The following is a 25,217-nucleotide window of genomic DNA, read 5'->3' as shown; positions in this document are numbered from 1 at the left end:
GTTCTCTCCCTCTAAAATTGATAAACACAGTGAGAGGATGACAATGGTAATACAAAAGCATTTTAACCAGGATTTATAGGTTTATTGAATGGCGTTTTGAGGTGAACCTCAAGAACATTTTCAAAAGCATCTCTATAGTGTGTGCAGAGAAGAACTTTACACACGCCGAGCAGTTATGTGCAAAGCTCCTGTTTGCAGACCCAAAAACTCTGCTGTTGGAATTTATTAGGTGACTTCATACCCCTAAAATGAAAGTGTGCACAGAAACTGCAGCAGGTGGTCGAATGTTGGGGAATAATAGTCCTGTCTTCCCCTGTGGAGGGATATAAGCATATCCCAGGATCTTTCTGTGTTAAACTTTCCCAGGAGATCATTTAGGAACTGTTTAAAGGGCCCACAGTGAGCTCTGTAGGGAATGTAGATTACTGCAAAGTGGTTGCACTAAAAGTGGCCAGTGTCTATTTGCTGCACAGGGAATTCCTGGTTCTACCAGTGAAAAATAAACCTCCACATGGACAAAGACCTAGACAAACCAGTCCAGCCAGTCGCGTAGCTACTGTGTGCTAGTTAGGAAATTTAACTCATCATCACAACACAGCTTCATTAGTTTCACAAATGGCATGTATAAAAATATCTCTACAGAACAAAGAGAGGTAAGGTTTTAAGAAGTTGTGCATGGCAAAGGTCAGCCTAATGCAGTCTGCATGTTACTGCACTAGGATACATAGGTTGGCCTTGCAGACTCCTGTGCTTGCTTCTGGGAAAAGCACCTTTACCTAGCAAATACATGGCAGAATTTGCTAGGTCTTACTTCAGTACACACATGAGGGAATGCAAGGACTTCTCTGCAGAAGAAAATTTTTTCTCTCAAAACACTGACATGACACTCATGAGTGATGCTAATATTAGCAGAAAAGACAAAAAGAAGTTTAGAAACCCAGGGAGACTGTCCCAGACAGGACAAAGAAAACTCCAGTGGCAGAACAGTTCCACCAAGATCCTGGGCTTCAGGCCATACCCACCACAGCTGCTGCAAGGAAACCAAGATACCACAGAACCAGGAAAGGAGGGTTTAGGGTGTACCTCCCCAGAAGCACGGAGGGGAGAAACAAGTGCCTGGGAAGCTGGGGAAGCAGCAGGGAAAATATCTTGAAGCAGAGGCTTGCTTTAATCCTGATGATAAATCAACTTCGCCAAAATGGATGAGCCATTTGGATCCACTCCCTGGTGTTTTTGTCCTTGAAGTGATGAGCGTGTGTGAAAACCCACATATGCTCTGAGGAAGGGAAGGCAAATGACATCAGGCTTGAATTCAGATTAGAAAAATGTGCGTGAAAGTGCAAAAAAAAACCCAAAACAACCTCACATTGCAGCATAGGAAAGTTTGGTGTTCCATTTCTGTCCTCCACCAACAGATGGGATTTTCAGCTCTAAATGGCAAACATCGCATTTTGTAACAGATCATCTGCCCCTCTGGATACCCAGGCTGCCTTAGATCACCATCTTGCAAGAAGGGTGAAACCAATTTGTAGTACCAGTGCTCCACAGTGCTTCAGCTGGCAGCAGCTGTTCCGGGTCTGTCATACAGCCCACAGTGGTCGTTTTCTCGGCGTTCAGGGGAGCCCAACAAAACCAGGGTTGCTAGCACTGTATCATACAGGAAAAAAAGTAAGGCCTCCAAACCACATCAATGACCTTGAAAGACCGAGACTCTTCAAAACATTTGCTTTCAGGTATAAGTGTTCACGTTTTGGTTTTGTTTCTCTACTAGGAAGAGTGAGTTGCAAAGACTGCATACACCAGGGACATCTTGACCCAAAGACAAATTTGCAAAATTAATGTCAAAACAGTTACAAACCATGTAATTTATTAGTTTAGCCCCTGACTTTTTCCAGCATCCAATAGGTGCTATTATTATTGTCATATAAATACCTAAAATTGGCATTTTAAAGGTTCAGCTTTTTTAGAAATCTATTTCACCCCTTCTAAGCAACACATTAAAAATAATTTTCAATACAAGACCATCACATTTTTACATTTGGGGGCTAATGTCATCACCATATATAATAAATAACAGGACATTTTTGTTTCATCTTTGTAGCTTGCAGTTTTCTTCTGATGGTTTATAAAGACATAACCTAGGAGTGCTTATTTTGCATCTTATTTTGAATGGTTTGATGCTTCCAGTTATTAAAAACATGAGCTGTGATGGCAATAACACATGCATTTTAGGAAGAAATTTGGGGGCAAGATGCTGAGAAAATGCCTATATGCATCCAAATTTCCTATTCCCAGGGAAATAAAATGCACCTGTGTGCAAAAATGCTGTCACTTCCACATCATAATTTTTATTTCCGAAGTCAATGGGGTAATGACATCAGGGTACATATAATGTAATATTTTGCATGTTGCAGTACTATTAAATAGAGTGCTGTCGTGATATTCTGAATATGTTCAGCATCTCAAATAAGTTAATTCATCTAAAGGTTGAACACACCTAACTACCAAAAATCCAGGTCAGCAAGGACACTTGTGTTCACAGGGGTATTTATAGCCTTTATTTGAAGCACCTTCTTTCTAGTCAATCTGGTTGAAGTTCTTTTACTTTGAGTTTAAATTAGCCGTAAATGCTGGGGAGTTACTCGCTGCTGCCAGTCAGTCCTCCTTGTCCTATATTTAAGATAAAGAGAAGTGTGGAGCATCTCCTTCCCTGGAGACATTCAAAACTCGCCTGGACACATTCCTGTGTAACATTATCTAGGTGTTCCTGCTCCGGCAGGGGGATTGGACTAGATGATCTTTTGAGGTCCCTTCCAATCTAGCATACTGTGATACTGTAATACTGTGATGTGTGGATCCAAGAACTGCCCACAGCCACTATAAATTAGAGGAAGTCTGAGCATGCTCTGCATGTCTCCATACACTGCTGCACCTCAGCAAGCTCATGGTCTGCCAGCACAGGAATGGCTTACAGCTGCTGCAGGCCCATAGGCTTTCTGCAAAACCTGGGCATACAAGGAAATGTTTTGGTTGTTTGTTAAACATAGTAATTGGGTTTTGGTTTGTTTGTGTTTGTTTTTGTTTTTGTTTTAATGAGCGGTCTCTCAATTGATTTCATTTCAGTATTTACATCCCACAGGTTCTTTCCTATAGGAAATCCGCAATAAAAATTTGAACCTGAAGCAGGTTAGATTGTGCACTGTTGGAGACTATAGAAATGTGGGTTGAAATGGTTATAAATAATAAAAATAAACTCATTTTTAAAATTCTATTCTAAATTTTGTGTCTATGTAATTTAAAACACATGCGCAATTTGTGTAAGATATATCTATCTAATCCTAACATAATCAATATCCTGTAAAACTCAGCTGTCCTTAGAAAGCCTGACTTATAATGTTGTTTTCATTATCTTAATCACTGTGAAGAAAGGCTGCCTAGCAAGTGAACAGTGGCCATGACAAACAAAGACCATAATGAGATTTTAAGGAGTAGTACAATGGAGTAAATTAGAGAAGTTATGTGTATGATTTCATTATGCACATCTCAGTAATGGCAGCAAAGAAATCTGGCTTGTTTTGCATATAGGGTATTAAAGACACATTTTTAGTTCCCCCAGAACACTCTGCAGCTAGATAGCCATGCTTTTATAAAAACATATTTAAAGCAAAACCTCAGACTTAGCCACTATGGACTCCACTGTGGTGACCTACTGCATAGATTTACATTGGCAATGCTACAGAAATCATGCATGCTGAAACAATTTATTTCTGAGTCTAATTTTTCCCAGTGGATTTTGCCATTTGATTAATATTTTTTCTTTATCTTTTTACAGGCTCTTTGAAGGTGGTGTAAATTGCATCTAGCTCTGATTAATGGTGAGATTCATGCTAGAAATAAAACTTTCACTTTAGCTGGAATGTAAATGAAGCCTTTCAAACTAGCAGAGTTTTTAATAGAAACAGAATGAATTAACTTAACCTGGAATCTTACACATGCACACAAAAATCAGGTACCTACATTATCTCAGTTTGCCTCTGCTATTGTTTTCGATAAAAGACAAAGGCTACATCGAATACTGTTTGTTGTGCTGCCAAAATAATACTTTTTTTCTCAAAGTGACTTGTAAAGTAGACAACGCCAGCACCGTGTCTGTAGTGTGCAATCTAAGGGGTGAGCTGTTGGGTGTATGCCATGTGAAGGCAGTTTTCTAACCCACAAATGGAAAAGAGATGCCCAGCCATCACTGGCTGACCAGAGGGGTGGGAGAAACACAGCCACTTGAGTTGAGTTTTCCCCTACTATTGTAAGTGAAAATGTAGTCACTCCCCACTTTGAGGTAGCTGGCTCCCATTAAGGTCATGGCAGCTACAACTGAAGCTGCAAGCCTGACAAACACAATCATTAATATGATTTTTGGGGTGGCATAGTGAGGGAAGTGGGTGTTCCATCTGGAATTCAAGTCCCAGTCAGAAAGTTTAAGAATCACTCTTCTTAAGAATCACACTTTGACCCAGGGAATTACAGAGCAGTCAGTCTCACCTCTGTGCCTGGCAAAATCTTGGAGCAGATTCTCCTGGAAGGCATGCTAAGGCACATGAAAATCAACAAGGTGCTTGGTGACAGCTAGCATGGCTTCACTAAGGGGAAATCCTGCCTGACCAATTTGGTGGCCTTCTATGATGGGGCTACAGAACTGATGGACAGGGGTAGAGCAGTTGATGTCATCTACCTGGACTTGTGCAAAGCGTTTGACACTGTCCCGCACAATGTCCTTGTCTCTCAATTGGAGAGACATCAATTTGATGGATGGACCGCTCGGTGGATAAAGAACTGGCTGGATGGCAGCACACAAAGAGTTGTGGTCAATGGCTCAATGTCTGGCTGGAGACCAGTAACGAGTGGTGTCCCTCAGGGATCGGTGTTGGGACCGGTCTTGTTCAACGACTTTGTCACTGACATGGACAGTGGGATTGAGTGCACCCTCAGCAAGTTTGCCGATGACACCAAGCTGTGTGGTTTGGTTGATATGCTGGAGGGAAGGAATGCCATCCAGAGGGACCTTGACACGCTTGTGAGGTGGGCTGATGCCAACCTCATGAAGTTTAACCATGACAAGTGCAAGGTCCTACACCTGGGTCAGAGCAATCCCAGGCACAGCTACAGGTTGGGCAGAGAAGAGATTCAGAGCAGCCCTGTGGGGAAGGACTTGGGTGTGTTGGTTGATGAGAAAATGAACATGAGCCAGCTTCAGTGTGCGCTTGCAGCCCAGAAAGCCAACCGTATCCTGGGCTGCATCAAAAGGAGCGTGACCAGCAGGTCGAAGGAGGTGATCCTGCCCCTCTACTCTGCTCTCCTGAGACCTCACCTGGAGTATTGTGTGAAGTTCTGGTGTCCTCAGCATAAAAAGGACATGGAAGTGTTGGAACAAGTCCAGAGGAGGGCCACGAGGATGATCAGGGGACTGGAGCACCTCCCGTATGAAAACAGGCTGAGGAAGTTGGGGCTGTTCAGCCTGGAGAAGAGAAGGCTGCGTGGAGACTTCATAGCAGCCTTCCAGTATCTGAAGGGAGCCTATAGGGATGCTGGGGAGGGACTCTTCATTAGGGACTGTAGTGGTAGGAAAAGGGGTAATGGGTTAAAACTTAAACAGGGGAAGTTTGGATATAAGGAGGAAATTCTTTCCTGTTAGGGTGGTGAGGCACTGGAATAGGTTGCCCAGGGAGGTTGTGAATGCTCCATCCCTGGCAATGTTCAAGACCAGGTTGGACGAGGACTTGGGTGATATGATTTAGCATAAGGTGTCCCTGCCCACAGCAGGGGGGTTGGAACTAGATGATCTTAAGGTCCTTTCCAACCCTAATTATTCTATGATTCTATGACTCTAAGGTATAATTGTGGAGTTGGTACTAAATCATTTGAGAACCTGGAGACTGCTGTCACTAAGGTCAATCCCTCTTTGTAGAAGGAGTAAGGCTAGTGGAGGAAGTTACACTTCAGGGCACATTACAGTGCAAGTGTCTGGTGAATACTGGATTATCTGGAGTAGCAAATTAATAATTAGCTCCTAACACCCGTCTCTTCCAAAAAAAGGAAAATTTGTCTAGAACAAGATATGAAAAAAATATAAGTTCCCCCTGCAAAGCAGAATAGGGAGAAAATGAGGACGGAGGGCATACCCAAATCTTCACTGTACACACCAGAAGAATAAGAACTGTGCCACCCTTGACCCTTCACCCTTGACCCTGAAGTCAAAATTGTGAAGCAAGTACGAGAAAACATTTCACATCCTGTTCCCCACATTAAGAAGTGACTCTCATCTCCAGTTCTGTCCATCTCATATCTACCACTGCGCTCATGTGCAGGAATGGTCTTTCCTTTTGTTTATGAGGAGGATCCCATGGCAACAAATTGAGGCAAGGTCCAAGAGCATGTCAGATTAACCTACCCGTTAAAACACTTGAATGAAACGTAAAGGCTCCCTGCTTCGGCTGGGTTGGTTTGTTTCATGTTAGCTTATTTGTTATGAGAAATCTGAGACAGCACACAAAACTCCTTTCTTTTATTCCCATTCCCTTCCATCATTCATACACCCTCCTACAGTGCTGTTACGCAGAGAAACAGAAATTTTATTTGACCACTCTAGGGATGCAGCAAGTGTTGGGTGTGCGTGTATTTGCACAAAGCAAGATCAGGGTATGAGGCACAGTACAGCGTGCATGTTTCCTTATCTCACACCTGCCTCCATGCACTCCAAAAACCCTGTCTTCCAAGCAGATGCAGGAGGGTGGTATGGAACCAGGCACACGTGAAGGGAAAGTGAATGGCAGAAAGGGGATGCTGTACCCTCTCATACAAGTAGCTGGTAAATTAAGGCTTGGAGGTATGTTTGCCAGGACATGGGCACTTCTTTACATATCAAAGCTTAAGTTTATTTTGTTACATAGAAAACAAATTCAATTTAGCTTTGGTGTCAAAAAAAATTGTTGTTGTAATGGACCAGATTGATTTCTGGCATGAAGACACAATTGTCATTGATTTTGACGATTTATGGCAGCAATTTATCCTCAGTGTAACTCCACTGACTGTGGCAGTTACATCAGAGCTTAATTTAGCCTGATATTTTTATCAAGAGAAGGAACGGAATTAAAAGATCACATGTCTCAGTTCAGGCAATTGTTTTCTACTTCCCCATTTCACATAAACTACATTTCTTTAAGCTATGTATCCTCTAGCCCTCTCTTTTCTGATATTGTGATAGCCTTAGTGTTTTTTTCCTCTATTTGCATCTGGGCTTATTGACAAATTGTCACCTGTGATGTGTTTGCTGTCTTACAAGATTACAGATGACTGCTGTCTTCCACTGCTTCTCCTCTCCCTTCTTGTCAAGATACATGTCTTGAATACTGAGTGGATTGTTTTCTGGACAGTGAACACCACAAAAGAATTTATATTACATGCTTTTTATGCATCCCTCAGTCTAGAACTTTTCTTCTTTTAATGACTCCACAGACAATGTCCTGAACACGTGTAAAGCAAAGATCTTCCTGCAAATTGTTAACAACTTGAAAATACATATATTTCATACATGCTATGTAATTGATGACAAATTCTCTCCTTTTAAAATCTTCATTCTTTGGTCATCTGCAAAATTGGAGTGAAGAGCAAGTACAACACTTAGAATAAATGCCACTTGCAAGGACATGAATATTGTTTTTTTCTATAAGCCAGATTCCTGGAAACTGCATAGTTGCCAATCCAACGACTTGAACTGTTTCATCATGTCTGCCTAACTCATATTCTGCACATCCATTGCATGAGTGTTTGACAAACACTGATATTCTATTTCACAGCAATGGTGCTGGTATGTGTACCCCCTCTCTAGCTCTAATTTCTGTCAGTTGGTCATAGAGTCATTGATGAAGAACCCAAAGCTACCAAAAATGTTGACATGCTGTATAGGTGGGCTGCTAGAGAAAGATGAAGTAAAGGCCTGTGAAAGCACTTTAAAGACCCTCTGAAATCCCCACTTAAAGCTTGTCAGAGCAATATCAGAACCTGCTAGAACACAACTATATACCAAAGTATCTCATGAGAAACCTGTGATATGGTTGCTGCAGACCATACAGCAAGGCACATAGCCCCACAGAAGGCTGAGAGAACAACAGGGAAGCTCCAAGGCACTTGGTGGTCACCAGAAATGTGTGAGATCGACCTGCAGACATACCTGCTCCTTAGAGGTTTGTCTGTCTCTGCACACTCAAGGGCACTGAGGGCAGTAAGCCACAGCACACAGAAGAAAGATGTCACTGAGCAAGATAGAAAACTACAGGTAGTGCCGAGAGAGTAGGTGTGCATGCACACGTAACTGTTTTTTGCTGCTTGATTTCTTCATGCATTCATACTTAATTTCCACCACAGAGGCCCTATTGCAGTAATTAACTCAGGTGTGACATTTTGATGACTTCATACACAAACAATCCCATTCATTAAACATAATGAGTGATCTGAAATCTCCCTCAAAGCTGCGTGATGAGACTTTAAACAAAAGGTGAGAGGATTTGTATCACCTTCTCTGACAGGAGTCCGTTGAAGAGATACACAGCCTGTTCCTCTGGATCTGCTTACTCATTCCCTCTGCTGCTTAGGCTCTACAGTGAAGGATTTTCAGACATTTCTAATTATATTTGCATTTAGCAACCTTCTGCTGAGCTACTGGTGAAGAAACTGCCACAACAAATAAACAAACACAGGGCTGCCAGCTCAGACAGCCGGCGTGCTCGCTCTGAGGACATCTGCTCTTTCTCTAGCACCAAGATCACAGGCAGTCGGCAGGGACCTTTCAACTCATAGTAGACTTCCTGCATTAAGCTTGTATGTCCTTGCCCCCCCCAAAAAAAAAAACAAAAGACCTTAGAGACTTCTTTCGGATTTCTCTTTTTTCGGGCTTTGCACAGCCCTGGAAAATGTCTGCAATATCTTTCATAAACATCATCATTTATTAATGTACTGCAAGTCTGAAACAGCCCAGTTGCTTGGATGCTTGGTAACGTCTGAAGTTAGCTCATTTATAAAGAGGAGCAACACTGGAAAGTGTTTCTCTTCAGAGAACCATGCTGATGAAAAGTTGCTTAGAGCTCATCCAAAATGCTGTCTCACACCAGATCTTTAATGTAGTTTCTTTTGGATGAACTTACAGCTTGTATGTTTTGTTTTTTTTTTCCTGATAAACACCAGCATGTTTGTATGCATTATTTCAATGCAAAGGTTTTATTTTGATGTCGTGTGAGAGATGTGGAAAGCACACCTGGGAAATTTGGCTGGCATTTCTGTAGAAATATAACAATAGCGTGACAGCTTAACCAAGTGGGTACTGGTATTTAATGTGCCTTTTTTTTCACCTAGTGATTTCAAATGTAATCTGAATATTCATAAGATAGCAGGAAAGCGGCTTATTAAAAGATGTATCATGTTCTATAGAGTGAAATGCAGTGGAAATAAGCAGTACATTTGCAGGTTGAACAGATCAAATACAACAGAGGGCAGAAGGGAAGGACACACAAAATCCCACCACCTTTCTCTTTTCTGAATGTGTGCATAAGGTAAGGATTAGGATCACCGTGTAATATTCAGGAGAGTTGCACGGGAAATACATTTCCCATAGCAACAGCTGTTTTAGACGCTAGAGCAAGATTAAAGAGAAGTTGTTTCATCTATCTTTTGTTTTAAATGAATGGTTATCTGCCAAACCAGCAGGTCAAAACAGGCATTTCTGTAAAAACAAATATCTCTTTGCAAAAACTATATTCATTCTGTGGCTTTGGTTTTCTTATCTGATAACGGGCAATCGTGTACCATACTCCAGGTCTCTGTGTAATTACTAATTCCCCATTTCAGTTCTACATGGTTAGCCAAAAAGGCACTTAAGTAAGTAAAAAGGAATGCAAAAATGTTAATAAATTCAAGATGTTAAACTCTGATCTGTACCTAATTCCATTAATACATGCATTTCAAATTAAAATGGAACATCAGATTTTCTGGATTTGTTTGCTTTAAAAAAATTCAATAAAAAACAAGATTGTGTTATAAAAATATTATAATCCAGTTTTGCTCTTTCTCTAGCTCTGTTGAAAGAAAACTAGAGGCAAGTAATAACTTCTACAAATGAGTCATTATCAGAGATTACTGTTTTTAAATAGCAATCAAAATTTGTCAGGCATTAAAGAGCAAATAGGAAAGATTTGACTTTGCTCTTGTACAAAAAGATTAAGCTCAAATCCTCGAAGTCTTACATACTCAGGTCCTACCGAGAGCCCGGGGTCATTTCATCTAACCAATGGATCCTAAATTAAGATTCAAGTCAACACAGATTCTCTCTAAAGAACCTCACATTAAAATTAGGGTTATCAGATGACAACTCAGCTTCCCTAGAAACTAAGTAGCCTTCTGAAGGAGTCTGCCTCTTGCTTTTGCGGTGTTTGCAGGGGATGATGCTCCTACTGAAATTAACAGAAGGCAAAATGCAAGCATCAATTGGAAGTGCAGTGGCTCATTACTAGTTCAGTGCTTTGACATTTGTGACAAAGTAGACCTCTGTCATGTGGGATGTGCCAGGTGCCACCGATAAGTAAGGGGAGGGACAGCAAGAAACTGAATAAAATTTATGTCAGAAGAACTATGTACTCATGAGTTTTTTACACAGGCATGTCCTGATGGTACTTGCAAATTTATTAACTGATTTATTTTACTTATGTTAATCAGCTCACATACTGCAGGCAACATGGGAGAAGCATTTGGTTTTGAAGTAACTTAAATAAAGAGCAGATGGTGGCTTGGTGAGCAGGGCCTGGATTTGTGCTGAGTTCCAGGTTTGCAGTGAAAACCTATTTGTGAGAATCTAAATTGGAATAGATCATATTTTAGCCAGTATTCACAAAAATCTACATGGAAAAGCATACATCTGATAGTCGAGAATCAGTGTTCTGATTAATTTTTGATAGAAGGAACTTAAATATCATGGAAGCCTGCACCACTGCATTTCTGATTTATATCTGTGAAAAAGATCAGTTACAAGCCACACAGAAACAGAGCGAAGGCCCACCAAAAAAAGGCATCTGCTGGAATGTGGGAGAGCCTGGTAGAGCTCCCCGTTTCAAATATTTCACAGTTCACCTCTCCATATGAAGAGGTCAGAAGTTCAAAAACACCAGTCTCTCAGAGAGGCCAGCAGCAGGATATTTGGGATATCTGTCTGGATTGTAAGATGGAAAAGTTTCTGGTTCTCTGCCAGACCTTCTTCAGCTCCTTTGTTGCCCATCAGTCGCTTCAATGGTGGCTGCAGATGCAGCTGACACATGTCGACACTCTTCTCTCTTACTGTTGGTTACAGTGGTGCAGTTTGTAGCCTCTGGTCTCTGGAGCACCAAAGAAATGGCACAGCTTCAGTCAAGTACACGCTGTCCAAGGGAAAGCATCTGGCACAGCATACCTCTTCAGATTAGTGTGCAATGCCTTCTCTCACCTGCCCTCTCCAACTCGCCCATCTTCCCAAAAGGTAAGCTCAGGAGCAGAGGCAGGGCCAGGCTGAAGAACATAGAAAAAAGAACTAGAGTCTTTTTGAAAGCTCCTCTGCTACAGCATATCCTCATGAACAGGTCACAGCTTCATATCTGATTGTTTTTCAGTGGTGCAGGCGTATGTCATGTGTTTGCACCAGTCCAGGGAGAACATTTACCTATTCCCTACTAAAAGGGGTGAATTCCTCACGCAGAGGAAGCTGTTCAGCCTGTCCCTCAGCCTTGCCAAACCTCTCTCCTCTTAATAGAGAGTCTCATTATAAGGAGGGTCACCACTTCTTTCACAGAGCACTTTCAGTCATTTCAGGGTGAGGTCTCTTCTTGGATCTTATTGTTGTTAGAAATGCATACCTTTCTTGGAGCTAAAATGGCCATTGTTAGAAACAAAAAACAAAACATCTTGGGGAGGGGAAGTAGGAGCTAGCATAAATAGTCTCGACTGCAAATGGACGTTGCTTTGCTTTCCAAGTGAGTATGACTCCAGATGGTAGGACATGACTGCACGCTGGCAGCCCTTAAAGTGCTAAAATAAAGCCCCATTTCAAGTACATTTACCTCTAGAAATAGAAAAGTATCCTCTATATTTATGTTATATTAGTGGTTGGTTCTGGAAGTTTTGCCAGAAGTTGTCCAGAAATAAGGAAAAAAGAGAGGAAAAAAGTTTTGCATGAATCATCCATGTTATGGTTTTTACAAACCTACATCATTACTGAAGTATGTCCCAAATTGCTGCATACCAATTCCAGACTTGAAACACTGATGGGAAAAGGAGGGTATAAAATTATGTCAGAGTGCAACTGGTACTAATATGATGGCAATGCAATGTCATTCTGTTACTCTACAAAATTTCTGTGGTGACATTGTAACTGTAAGACATATGCCTTTGATACGATAGGAGATAATGTTCTGTTTTACAATGTTGTGCCTCCCGCAGTCTGTGGCAATGTAACCTCAAACCCCAGGAGCAAAATAAGGCTCAATTTAAAAATGTCTTAATACTTATTATACAGTGCAGTATTGCAATGACCATACTCACTGCAGATCTGATGGACGGAGCCCCTGAAAAGAAGCTGCTGACATACTAAAACTCTTCTGATCACGTCTTAAAACGAAGACTAATTTGTTGAAGACAATTGTACTTATCTTTCAATTGCTATGTCACAGAATGGTTTATAATTTCTTTCATGATCTCTTAGTTATTAAAATAAGTTTATGAATATTTGCTAGTGGGTGCATTAAATTGTCACCCACAAAATGATGATGAACATATCCATTTCTTCTAACTCTTTTTTTGCTTGTTTACTGTTAACCATAAGAAGGTGAGGACCGTCAAATATGGGAATAGATTGCCCAGAGATGCTGTGCACTCTTCATCCTTGGACATTTTCAAAACCCATATGGATAAAGACCTGAACAATATGGTCTGATTTCACAGGTGCCCTTGATGGAGGCAATGGTACCTGAGGTCCTTTTGCACTTGAACTTCAATGATCCTATGGTCCTAAGATTAATTATTTACAGTTTTATAGCTGAAGTAATCTGCACTAACGTCTCATTGGTCAGCACTGTATTTCTATCATTGCAGTAATTCAACTGTATGGAAACCTCTGGATCACAGACCATGGATCTCAAAGGGAAATTAACCTTCCTGGCAGCTGCTGGAAAGATTATACAGTGGGGCTTGTGGAAGGAGATAACTTCTTGCCTCAGGTACAAGATGGGCAACTAAGGGTAATTCACAGTTAGATTCACTAAAAAGAATGAGCTGATCAAAGATGCTAGCAGGTCTTTAAAGAGCAGTTCATCACAATCCTTAGGAAACAAGCAGACTTATCAGGATAAGACTTAGCAGGAAAGTCATGACAGCTCCAACGCAAAAAGGCAACATAAAGGGAAAACAGGGCCAGGATATTAAGGAGGAAATTGGATACATTGCCCCACGCAGAGACGGTGTCACAAAAGTCAAAGGTCAGCTGGAGTCAAGACTTTCAAGGAATGTCAAGGGCAACAAAAAGAACTTCTGCAACCAGATTGGTACTAAAAGGCTGAATTGGTAAATGTGAAGAGGCTGCTAAACAGAGCAGTGGTTGAGTAATAGCAGACAAGTTGATGCACCTAATAACTTGTTTGCTTGCATATAACAATGTCATAGCCCAACAAGTTCTCCCAGGCCTCTGTGCTAAGTGAAAGAGTTCAGCGAGGAGAGCTGCTAACAGCACAGTATGAGGACCAAGTCAGGGATTACAGACAAAAACCTGATCCACACAAAATACTGGTCCTGGGCACATGGAGAAGCAAAAGCAGATTGCCAGCATGGATTTACCAGAAGTAAATCACACTTGACTGATCTGTTATCCTTCTGTGATAAATTCCCTGGATGTCTAGCTGAGAGGAAAATAGTGAGTGTTGTTTACTTTGACTCCAACAAGGCTTTTGACATTGTCTCTGTTGTGGTTTAAATTCAGTCAGCCACACAGCCGCTCTCTCACTCTCCCCCTTCCTCCCCCCCGCTCCTGGAGGGATGGGGAGGAGAATCGAAAGAGTGTAACTCTCATGGGTTGAGATAAGAACAGTTTAGTAACTAAGGTATAACACAAATCACTGCTGCTACCACCAGTAATAATAATGATAAGGGAAATAACAAGGGAAGAGAATACAACTGCTCACCACCTGCTGACCAATACCCAGCCTGACTCAAGCAGTGATCCAACCCTTCCGGTTAACTGCCCCCAGTTTATATAGCGAGCATGACGTGCTGTGGTATGGAATACCTCTTTGGTCAGTTTGGGTCAGATGTCCTATCTCTGCTTCCTCCCGGCTTCCCCTCCTCCCTGGCAGAGCATGAGGCTCAGAAAGTCCTTGGCCAGCCTAAACATTACCAAGAAGCAACTAAAAACATTGGTGTTATCAGCGCTGTTCCCAGGCTGAAAGTCAAAAACACAGCACTGCACCAGCTACTAAGAAGGAGAAAAATGGCTGCTACTGCTGAACCCAGGAAAGTCTCCCAAAATAATCTTGTATCCGAGTTACGACATTAAGGTCTCAATAGGTGGAAAAACAAGTGAGTAAAAAACTGGTTTGACAATTGATTCCACAGGTTAGTGGTTAATGGGTTGTACTCTACCTGGTGGCCAGTGACAAGCCAGCATTGCAGGGGTCTATAATGGAACTTGTCCTGTTTAACGTCCCCTTATAAGTAATCTGAAGGAGGTGACAGAGTGCAATTTCATCAAATTTGCAGTTGACACCAACGTAGGGGGACCAGACAATATGCTCAAGAACAGGGCTACCATTCAGAGCTAGACAGGCTGGAGGAATGGGCTAATCTTGTGAAATTCAAAGAATTGCTGGACTCCCCAGAAGAGAATGACTGTGATGCACACCACAGCTACAGAGACTCAGAGCTGGCTCTTTCCCTCACAGACAGGGGAAAGACCTCTGCTTTGTGCCCTTCCTCATGCCTGTAATGAGAAACAAGGTTAGATTCTCCCTACCATGTAGCAATGCTGCTGAAAACCTACCAAGCCTACCAATGCATTCTTATCGCCAAACTGCACTACAAGCCACTCCTTTGTCTTTCCATGAACTATCAATCTGTGGACCTAATCCATAGCTCAGTCACTTTGCTGCAAATCATTCAGGGGATTGTAACAGACTTTGGATCAACACCTCTGCAAGCTATGACTCTCTGTTGTGCCAATATATTAGTAACTACTTCGTTGCTTCCCTGTGTATGCCCCTGCATTTTTCTTTTTTTTTTCTTTTTTGAGATTTGATCCTTTTATCTGAATGTGTGAACTCTACTCAGTTCTTTCATCTTTGATTCTTCTTTCATCACCTTTCATAATTTTATAGCTGAACTTGCTTTGATCAGGAAGCTGGACTGGAGACCTCCTGGTATTTGTTCACGCTTGCATTACCCTATGGTGCTATGAACTGCTCTTCTCTGCTAGGATAGAAACTGAAGAGTTTCATTTTCAGGCTGTTTTAAGGAAAATACTAAATGCAGCTGCAGCACTAACTGAACTGCCTTTCTCCCACCATCAGCTTTCCCCACCGTCTTTGCTAATAGATCATTAAGCATGTTTATGCTGCTTTCAATGAACGGTTTATGCAACCTTTCATGACACAACTGTAGCAAATGCTTTTAAAACAAACAAACAAACACACAGAGTTTGGCTCTATCAGTAAGGACTAGACTACGGTTTTGTCCTAAGACCCAAGACCCATGCCCAGAGGGGCGTTCTGTTGCACTGTGCTCAGCAGTAGCAAAAAAAAGAAAGTGAATTATCTTTCTAAAAGTACATCTTCATCACACTGCTGTAGTGGGAGAAGGAAGAAGAAAGGGGGAATAGAATCAGGAGCACAGGAAAATTGTTACCGCCCTATGCCAGCATCAACTGACACACATGTACACACACTCCCTTAGATTCCCAGCCAAGTCTTTTCTTCAGTTTTTGTCGACCTGCTGGGGGGAAGGGTTGTGGGGGTGTCACATACAAATGATTTAACTTTATCTTGCTTCTCAGCTAAGGTATTGTAATAGGAATTTCAGTCTTCAGTGCTCTTGCCAAAGACAGCCTCGAAATTTCTTAAGCATCCTCAGTCATACACATTCTTTATACCGGGAGCTAAAAATATTAAAGTCACTGGCACAGCAAACTGACATAACAGCTAAAATCTTTGGTCTGCTAAATGTATTAAAATGGAGAAAAGCAATCCTACAGACATATTGTCAGTACATTTGAGCAGCTCTAGTGGAGTCTAGAGAAGGAAATATAACACAAGAAAGATGCAAAAACATTTTGAGATCCTCAGGTATAAAAATTGCTTTACCTACCAAAATAAGAGACAGAAAGGAGGAGAAGAGTGGAGAAATTTGACAGGACTCATAAAAATCTCCAAAATTTAAATATCCATGTTTCAGGAGTCTTAAAGTTAGGAACTCACAGGAAATACCCATAGCCAGATTTCCAAGGGTACCGAGAAGTCTGTGAGCCAGGTTTGAGGCCCTTTGGAAAAAAATCAGCACAGGACCAGAAGGATTTAAGGAGGAGACCTATGACCTGACTTAGCATGTTAGGTACTCATGCTAAAACCATCCACTTACAAAAGCATTGCGCAGCTTTTTGTGGTCCTGGTAGATAACTATTTTTCTATTTCTTTGATACCAGCATATATTGAGCATTTAGAGTCCTGCACTGGAGTGTCTCCAGAAGTGCCTCTGTCCTGGCAGTGCTGAGCATCTTTTCAGGACGAAGCAATGGAAGGCAGCATCACAAACCAGTACTCTTCCCGCTGAGCCAAGTCTGGCAGTGGCACCAACACAACAGGGGGAGAAGGAAGACTACATTTCTAATCTTTAATTAGAGCTGTGAGATATCTGTAACTAGGATCTAAACCCACATCTCAGTCCTTCATGAGCGCATTAATTACAGAGCCAGAGGGTATTCTACCCAGGTGGAGGGAGCAGGGAGCTGGGAAGAGATGTTACCATTCCTGTCAGTTGATGCTGTTTAACTTTTCATTAATTTAATTTACCACACCCTCCTGCTAATGCCACAGCTTGCCGGATAGGGACCTGCTCTGCCTCACGAACACTGGCCCAGTTCCATAAAGAGGGGAGAGGTGAGAGCATCCTCACAGCTCCAGATGTTCCAGGGAGGGGTTGGGATCTGCCTTTGGGACCAGGGTACTCTCTTGAGTGCCACCACATCTTTGAATCCTCTCAGTCTCCTACCTGCCAAGGGAATTCTTTGCCTGCTTAGCAAATGTACAATAGACAGCCTCTTCTGTCAGCCCCATCCTGGAAATGACTGCTCACTCATGAAGTACTCTGCATGTAGGATATCAATTTTCTGACATCTTGGATAAGATGCCAAACACAGGGGCAAAGTATAAACATCATTTCTTCTCTTGAGTGTTTTCCATTTTATTCCTACCCAGCCAGAACTCCATGTTCTGCCTTATGTGGGCTCAGATCACAGCTGGGATGCCAAAATCCCCCTGAAGCACTTCAGACAGAGCTGGCATACCAAGCTTTCACTTCTGAACCCCTGCAGATGAATAGATACCTAAATACCCACCTTGCAAATCCAGCTGAAAGAGGGATTGGGACCCTAGAAACTTCATGTGTTATTTTCACATATTACAATAAAGAGAACTCTGAAAATAGAATTCTTTCTTGGTACTAAAGTCTTTAACGCCTCAAGAAAATATGTGGGTACAACCTACTTTTGCAACAAATAGGGACAAAATTCCAATCTTGGTATTATTCTAAAGAAGAAAGCCGAATTCGGTTACAGTGCAGGTCAGACAGATGTTCCACCCAAGGAGCCAAAGCATTACTAACTATTATATTTGTGTTTTATTACAGAGCCTCAGAACCATATCTGCGGGCCAGGGCCCCACTGTAATGGATGATATATAAAAACAGAACTAATATCCTTCCTGACATAAGCTTTGAGAAACCCACTGGCTTTAGTGTGATTACTCACACCGCAGAGCAGCAGCTAATTTACCCTAATGAATAAACCATCTATACATTTTTACAATCAAAAAGACACCCCCCCCCGCAAAAAAAAAACAGGGAAGTACCCAATACCAGGCTGTAAAACTTAGGTTGACCATGAAAATGAGTACATGCATTTCTATCAAACAACAATGTGCTTTTCTTTCTTGGAAACAAAGAACATCAAAAGAACTCTCTTTTTCTTTGGCATTTTTTTCTGTGCTGGTGATTTCCAAAGAGCCAGGCTGGCCCCATACCTAGAAAAGCAAATTTAGGTAATGTAAAAGTTGACTATAAAATTACTTGAATACAACACTGCACCACTTGTTTTCAAATACAATTAAATAGTACATAAAAACCTGCTAGTAAGTAACTCTTAAAATACGACTACGATTAGACCAAAGCGTTTTATTCTGCAGAGAAGTTCTATTAGCCACACACACTAACTTATTTTGCTGATGACCATGAATGGTCTTTACCTAGGGACTGCCCAAAACATGCCACAAAATTGGAGATGTCCTAGAAATTGCATGTGAAAACTGTTTTCCTGCCTTCTTCCAAACTTAAATAAATGGCAGGGTACTGTGTGTGCTGAAAGGGAATCGTTTACGTTGGACTAAAACAGAGAAGGAAAAAAAGATGCAAAAGCCAGAATAAAAGTAGGCTGGATGCCTGGAAATAAATATGAATATATTAGAAAAATATTTCAAACTAAGGATGTGAAAAATGGAAAGCCCAAACCAAAACTAGGGAAGGAACTTCATATAATTCGGTTTTACGACTAAGAAGTGGTATAATACCATTCCAAAGGAGGGCAAGATTGCTTTTGAGATGTGGAAAAATGGGAAGCTTCTATTCCTTACCTGCTCTGATGTGTATCTCAAACAACTTGTTTGGTTTCTGCAGATTTGTTCCAAGATTAGTCCCAAGTATTTTGAGCAAAACTCCTGCAAACACAGGGGGATCATAATGCAACCTCCTTGTGGAAGCACAGATTACCTGTCATTTGACTTGCAGGAACACAGGTTTTATCTGTCTGAAATGAGAGCAGAATGTAGGCTCACAAAAATATGCCTTCACCATCACCAAGGATTTTCATTGGCAACAGTAGACTTTTCATGCTTTAGCCAGAGGAATACTCTTATCTGTGTGGATATGCCATAAAAACACCACTACTCTCTGTGGCAAAGGAACAGTGAGATGGCAAGCAAGCACCCAATGACAATTAATAAAAACTCTCTTTATTTACTTCCTACCACAGAATCTGGGAAGACTTTTAGCATTTTCTATGCCTTTATCATTGAGAGAATACAGAAATATCAGACTAAAGCTATTAGGTGGTACATGTCCTGATGGTGATAAGAGGCTGAACACTACTATGAAACCATGACTAAAATGAGGATCTTTTTGATATTCTGCTTCTGTTTTGCAATAAAATCTATAAGATTTCTTTTCTAGTTTTGCTATTGCATGATGAGCAATATCTCTTTGGTGGCTGCAAAATAAACATGAACTAAGTCATTGTTATTATAATGCACCAGAAAAATAGTGATCTCTTAAATACAATGGAGTCTGAAGAGGTTAGTGACAGAACGACCAAGAGACTTTACTGAAAAATTATCTTTAAAGGCAAAAATAGAATGACTGACGAAAGAGACCAAAAAGCATGAGCACAGAGAAGGGGAATACAGGAAGCCCCAGGGAACAGAAAATGTACTGAGCTGTAAATACTGAATCAAGGGAAATAAATATCTACAAATGGAAAAGGTGAGAGTGTAGGAGAGCCAAAAAGTAAGACATTACAAATAAAGTGTATTCAAAAGATGATATTTAAAAATATCACATAATAAAGAGGCTTTGAGAAAAGATGTATTAAAAAAAAAAAAAAGCACTGCATGAGCAACACTCATAAACCAGACAGAGGCAGAGAAATAGGCATGCATTCTGAAGTAATGAATGGTGAGAAAAAACAAAAGATAGATTAACAGAGAGAAGGAAAACAGGATTTTAGACAAATACTGAAGGACTTGTACTGTATATAAGGCAAATTACATGACAGGCAAAGGAGCAATTAGTAGAAAACAAGCCTGTCATTTAATCCTACGAGCTGGTTAGAACCCAAGCGGATGAGAAATGTGGTTTAAGTGGTTTCTCTAAGATCAGCATCCCAGAAGTTCAGCTAAAGAATATAAACAGAAAGATTGTGTCAATCACACTAGTTGGAAGTGAAATGGCACAGAAATGGTTTGACTTAATCCCTGATGGTTAAACGTTGATTCCAACTTTGTTTTCAGGTTTCAGCCTGCATTTAAGAAAACCCCTCAGTTACATTTGCTGCCCAGAGCTTTTGACATTCCACTTCTTAACTTTCTTCCTTTTTTCATAATAAAAAGGATCACCAATCAAACCAAATCCAACAAATGTCAAAGGCATTCTTTCAAAGCCAGTGTGCGGTCTCAAAGCATCTCACTTCTTGGCAATGACTGAAAGCAAGAAGATTGTGCTTGAAACAAGATGATTATTTTTATGGAAAGGTATTCATATTTAGTCATACGTTCCACCTAAGACGTTCTATTCAAAGGCTGTTTGTAATTCCAGTTGGCTGTGCATCACTAACTCCCATGGGAACCTCAGATTTTAAGTGTTGTGTTAAGTCACTGGAAAACTCTCTTCCACACAGGCTTCTGGTGGCCCATGAACTAAATGCAAGCATAGCATTTTAATTTGGGGGGAAATATTGCCCCAGAACATCAGGCTATGGAGTGTGTCAGGATACTGTGAGCTTGTGTTAGTAAGGATCCACAGTTACAAGGTAGAAATGCCTGAATTTCAGCTACTGCTCTGTGAACTTTAACTGTGTTTCATAAAAGCAATTTAAAGTATTTAGTTACAAATTAAAAAATAAGCAGGAAGACTTTATCTGAAAAGATAATCACAAGTAAGTGTGTGTGTACCTAAGTGCACATATATGCATATATACACACCCTCTATGAAGGTGGTGAGACACTGGAACAGTTTGCCCAGAGAAGTCATGGATGCTGCAACCCTGGCAGTGCTCAAGGCCAGACTGGACGGGGCTTTGAGCAATCTGGTCCAGTGGGAGGTGTCTCTGCCCATGGCAGGGGGAGTTGGAACTGGATGATCTTTAAGGTCCTTTCCACCTCTAAGCATTCTATGATTCTATAATGTCCTGGGTTCAGCAGTAGCAGTCATTTTTCCCCTTCTTGGTAGCTGGTGCAGTGCAGTGTTTTGACTTTCAGCTCGGGAACAGAGCTGATAACAAGCGATGTTTTGGTTTGGCCAAGGACTTTGTGAGCCTCATGCTCTGCCAGGGAGGAGGGGGAGCCAGGAGGAAGCAGAGACAGGACACCTGACCCAAGTTAGCCAAAGAGGTATTCCATACCACAGCACGTCATGCCCAGGATGTGACTGGGAGTTAGCCGGAAGGGCTGGGAGTCTGCAGGGTTGGAGGAGGTATCGGTCAGAGCTTGGTCGGGCTGGGGGGCGAGTTATCGGTCGGCTGGTGGTGAGATGATGTATTCTCTTCCCTTGTTATTTCCTTTATCATTATTATCACTGGTGGTAGCAGTAGTGATTTGTGTTATACCTTAGTTACTAAACTGTTCTTATCTCAACCCGTGGGAGTTGCATTCTTTTCGATTCTCCTCTCCGTCCCTCCGGGAGCAGGGGGAGGGCAAGAAAGGGGGGGGAAGTGAGCGAACGAATTACCTGACTGAGTTTAAACCACAACATATGATTACATGATTCTAAATCTAGATGTCTTGGATAGAGATTCTATGGGATCAGTCAAAACAGCTGTGTCACCACATAGGATTAGCAATTTTATAGTGCTCGGAGCTGTTTATGTGGCAGTGGCAAACTTCATAAGAAAAGCAAGAGAAAAAAAATCTCTTTGGTGGTACACCTTCTTAGTGATGGGTTTGGCTTAATGTAGCTGCATACTGCACTTCATGCTGATAGGGACGTATGCAAGACTAGACCAAAAACAATTTTGATGGGACACAGGTATATCATCAACATCATCTTTCCCCTCAGCACTTAAGTGAAGAGTGGAGTGAGGAAGACAGAAAAACCCACCATTTAGGATCAGGGGTGTCGAAGAACCTTTTGCATGTCTATGTTACTGCAGCAGACGTGGGCCTTCTGGCCCTAAGTGCTTCATTGCAGAGCTTTGACCAGCACTGTACCCTGTAGTGATTGCCTTCTTCATATCACTAAGGACTGCACAAAAATCATCTGTGCACACTCTATGCACATCAATCTTTCCACTACCACACAAGTTCCAAAAGCCTGACTGCCTGCTGCACCACAGTGCCACATGCTGTTTCCCACACATGCAACAGTGCAACAAGGATAGTTTGGACCCATGTAGCCACCCAAGGTTTTACCACAGTGAGCATCCTAGTTCCTGGGCCTCCACACATCCACAAACGCAAGTTGGCTGAAGTCTGCTCCCAAAACAAAAAGGAGGAGGAGGCCTAGTCCTCCAGACTCCTGTCTAAATGTCAGCTAATACAAAGGAGTGATTTGATATCTTGGTGTCTTGTAAAAAAGTCAGTGCAATTAAAACTGAGCCACATTTTTTTTGCCTTTTCTTATTTCTAGATTTCTAACTCCCATTACTAGTCTTGCAGTTGTGTGACTGCTTTCCTGTACATGGATAGTACAACAAAATCCCTCTGTCTGTACATTTGTTTCTGTAGGCTCACAGAGTTGTTTGGGGTTTTTTTCACAGATCAGTGACAAATGCAATTTACAAAATGTTTTCCTATTTTTTTTTCACTATTTTATAAGTCTTTAGTGAATTTTATTTACCTCCACCACCTTAGTAACATGACTGAAGCTGACATAGGAAGAGACAGGATCTTACCCCACAACCTTATTGATGTTTCTGAACCAAATGTGATTCTTGGCAATCCAGTCCAACCTTTCCCAGCCTTGGTCAATGAAGTCATACCCATGACATCCACAAAGACAGATTGAACTTCTCCTCACTCACACTAGGTGGGCTGTCTTAGAGAAGATGCTGCATCCAGATACCCTGTGAGAAAAAGCTCAAGTTTATTTCCCCTGTCATTTCTAACATCTGTGTGCCACATACTCCCTGAAAAGAAGGCAAAGCAGTGCTTGGGATCCCAAGGGTAGATGTGGTTTTTCTTTCTCTAGTTCACTGAATGCTGCATGACTACTGACGATGGTTAAGTTTCCTGTGTAAGTTTGGGAAGCGGGGCTTAGTGCCTTCATCACCTCCATCTGCTTTCCCAGAAAAGCTAGGGGAAAATGGCTGGGATTTCCATGTTGCAAGTTTATGTCTTAAGACTTTTAACACCTCATTAAGTTTACAATATCAGTTGACAGTCACTGCAACACATAGCAAAGAAAAAAAGTGATCACAAACTGTTCTCTATATTTATTTTACATTCAACTTGCATTTACTGTGTGCACGTATGTCCCTGTTCAGAGACCCACAAGCTCATTCTCTCCCAGTCCAGTAATTTGAAGCTGTTGGATGAGCTCAGTTAAATTGGACAGAAGACTGGGGCTCCCAGCTCTCTCAAGTGTTTCCACAACACATAGGCTAAATCCTTATCCCTGGACCAAGTGGTATGGGTTAACTCACATCTGTTCTTATTATAGGGCATGATCCTCAAGGCCGCCACTTCCTCCCTTCTACCTCCCAATTTCTCCTACCTTTTTTGTCCTGGGTAGGAGTCTGGTGGCGGATAGAGCACTTTCAAATACAGGTGACTCAGTTCCCATCATCTTCTGAGGATGTGTGTGGAGAGGTGCAGTTGGTGACCCCAGGAAGATAAAGGCTGCAGGAAATCACGCTTCTTCCTGTAATAGGGCACTCAAATCTCCCAGCCCCAGGCCATCTGCTTCAGAGTATATTCCCATTGCCAGCTTCCATTTAATTTCACCAATGGTTTTTGCCACTGTAAAATATTCATATGTATTCATTTCCCCTTCCCTTCTAAGATGCACAGAAAAAAACTGAATCCCACTTCAATATCTTTTTAATACAGCTGGGATTGTCACAGATCACAGCAGTTCAATATTATGCTATTGTAATTATAAGCTTCCAGTAGTATTAAAAAAAAATGCTTCATCTTACAGCAAAAACTGTGGTTTTATCAAGTATGAAACTTGGGAGTTGTGTTAACTTTGACAGTATATAATTGGAGGCAATAAAAATTAATAGTTCCAACTTTTCAAGTGTCAATGAAATTTATTTTATTATGGCAAAATTTTGCCTTTCAACAGTTTTTCCATTATTTTATTTTAACCCCTAGACTGTAATTTTAGCATTATATTCCTATGCATGTTTCATTTTTTTATGTTGCAGTTTTGACATTATCCAAGTGAAATATTGCAATGGCTGTAAACATATTTTTTTCTGGACCAACAGGCCTATAACTCACTTAGTTTCCCTTTATAAACTACATTCTGTTGAGCTCAGCAAATAATAGAGTTTATAATCTGGGGCTGAATCAAGAAAGTTAAAAAAAAAAATTGTTCAAACCAAATCAAAACAGAAACCAACATTACAAAAATAAATGAAAATTATTAGCAGAAATGAAGTTCTTTTCTTTTAAGGATATTAATGTTTCTGCCCTTAGATATCTTATTAGTCATTGATTTGTCACATTCAGCCCACCATCATATATGGTTTCTGTCCATGCGAAACCTCATTTTTGGTGGACATAATGGGAAAAGACCTTCTTGCCTCAGACTGTCTTTTCCAGGAGAGTATTCATCCTGTGCCTCCCTTGCCAAGCAAGACCTCTGGTCTTTGGAGGCACCAGAAGATGGGTAGGATAGGATGCTCCTGCTTCCTTTTATTCTTTTTTTTTCCCTCATGTTTAAAATTACCTGGGAGCACTAAGCAGCACTGGTTTCATGTAGAACTTCTGGCCTGCCATCACCTTCATTGCTGTCACCATCATTGGCCAGGAAAAGCACATCTGCTTAACTTGAAATGACAGGTTTTGTGAGTGGGGACACTATCAACCACCAAATCCTGTGCAAAAGGACTTTAGGAGCTCTCCAGGTCCTAAAGTGTCTTGGCCATCACCAGAAATCCTTTTGGTCTCTGTAGAGATTAACATGGC

The 25,217-nt window shown here is 41.3% G+C and overlaps 1 long non-coding RNA gene across 1 annotated transcript; it reads right to left on the bottom strand.

Annotated features, from left to right (window-relative positions):
• Window positions 1-11,106: 11,106 nt before the first annotated feature.
• Window positions 11,107-23,751, bottom strand: LOC134158331 (uncharacterized). Its single transcript, XR_009962724.1, has 4 exons — window positions 22,976-23,751; window positions 18,948-19,120; window positions 16,414-16,585; window positions 11,107-11,411 (listed from the first exon to the last, which is right to left on the bottom strand). It is a non-coding gene; the product is annotated as an uncharacterized LOC134158331 (long non-coding RNA).
• Between the last annotated feature and the right edge of the window lie 1,466 nt (window positions 23,752-25,217).

This window comes from Pezoporus occidentalis, unplaced genomic scaffold, assembly GCF_034315485.1.
Source record: "Pezoporus occidentalis ecotype Australia unplaced genomic scaffold, CSIRO_AGI_Poc_V1 ctg13, whole genome shotgun sequence".
Lineage (NCBI taxonomy): Eukaryota > Metazoa > Chordata > Aves > Psittaciformes > Psittacidae > Pezoporus > Pezoporus occidentalis.
This window is presented reverse-complemented; position numbering and strand designations above follow the sequence as displayed.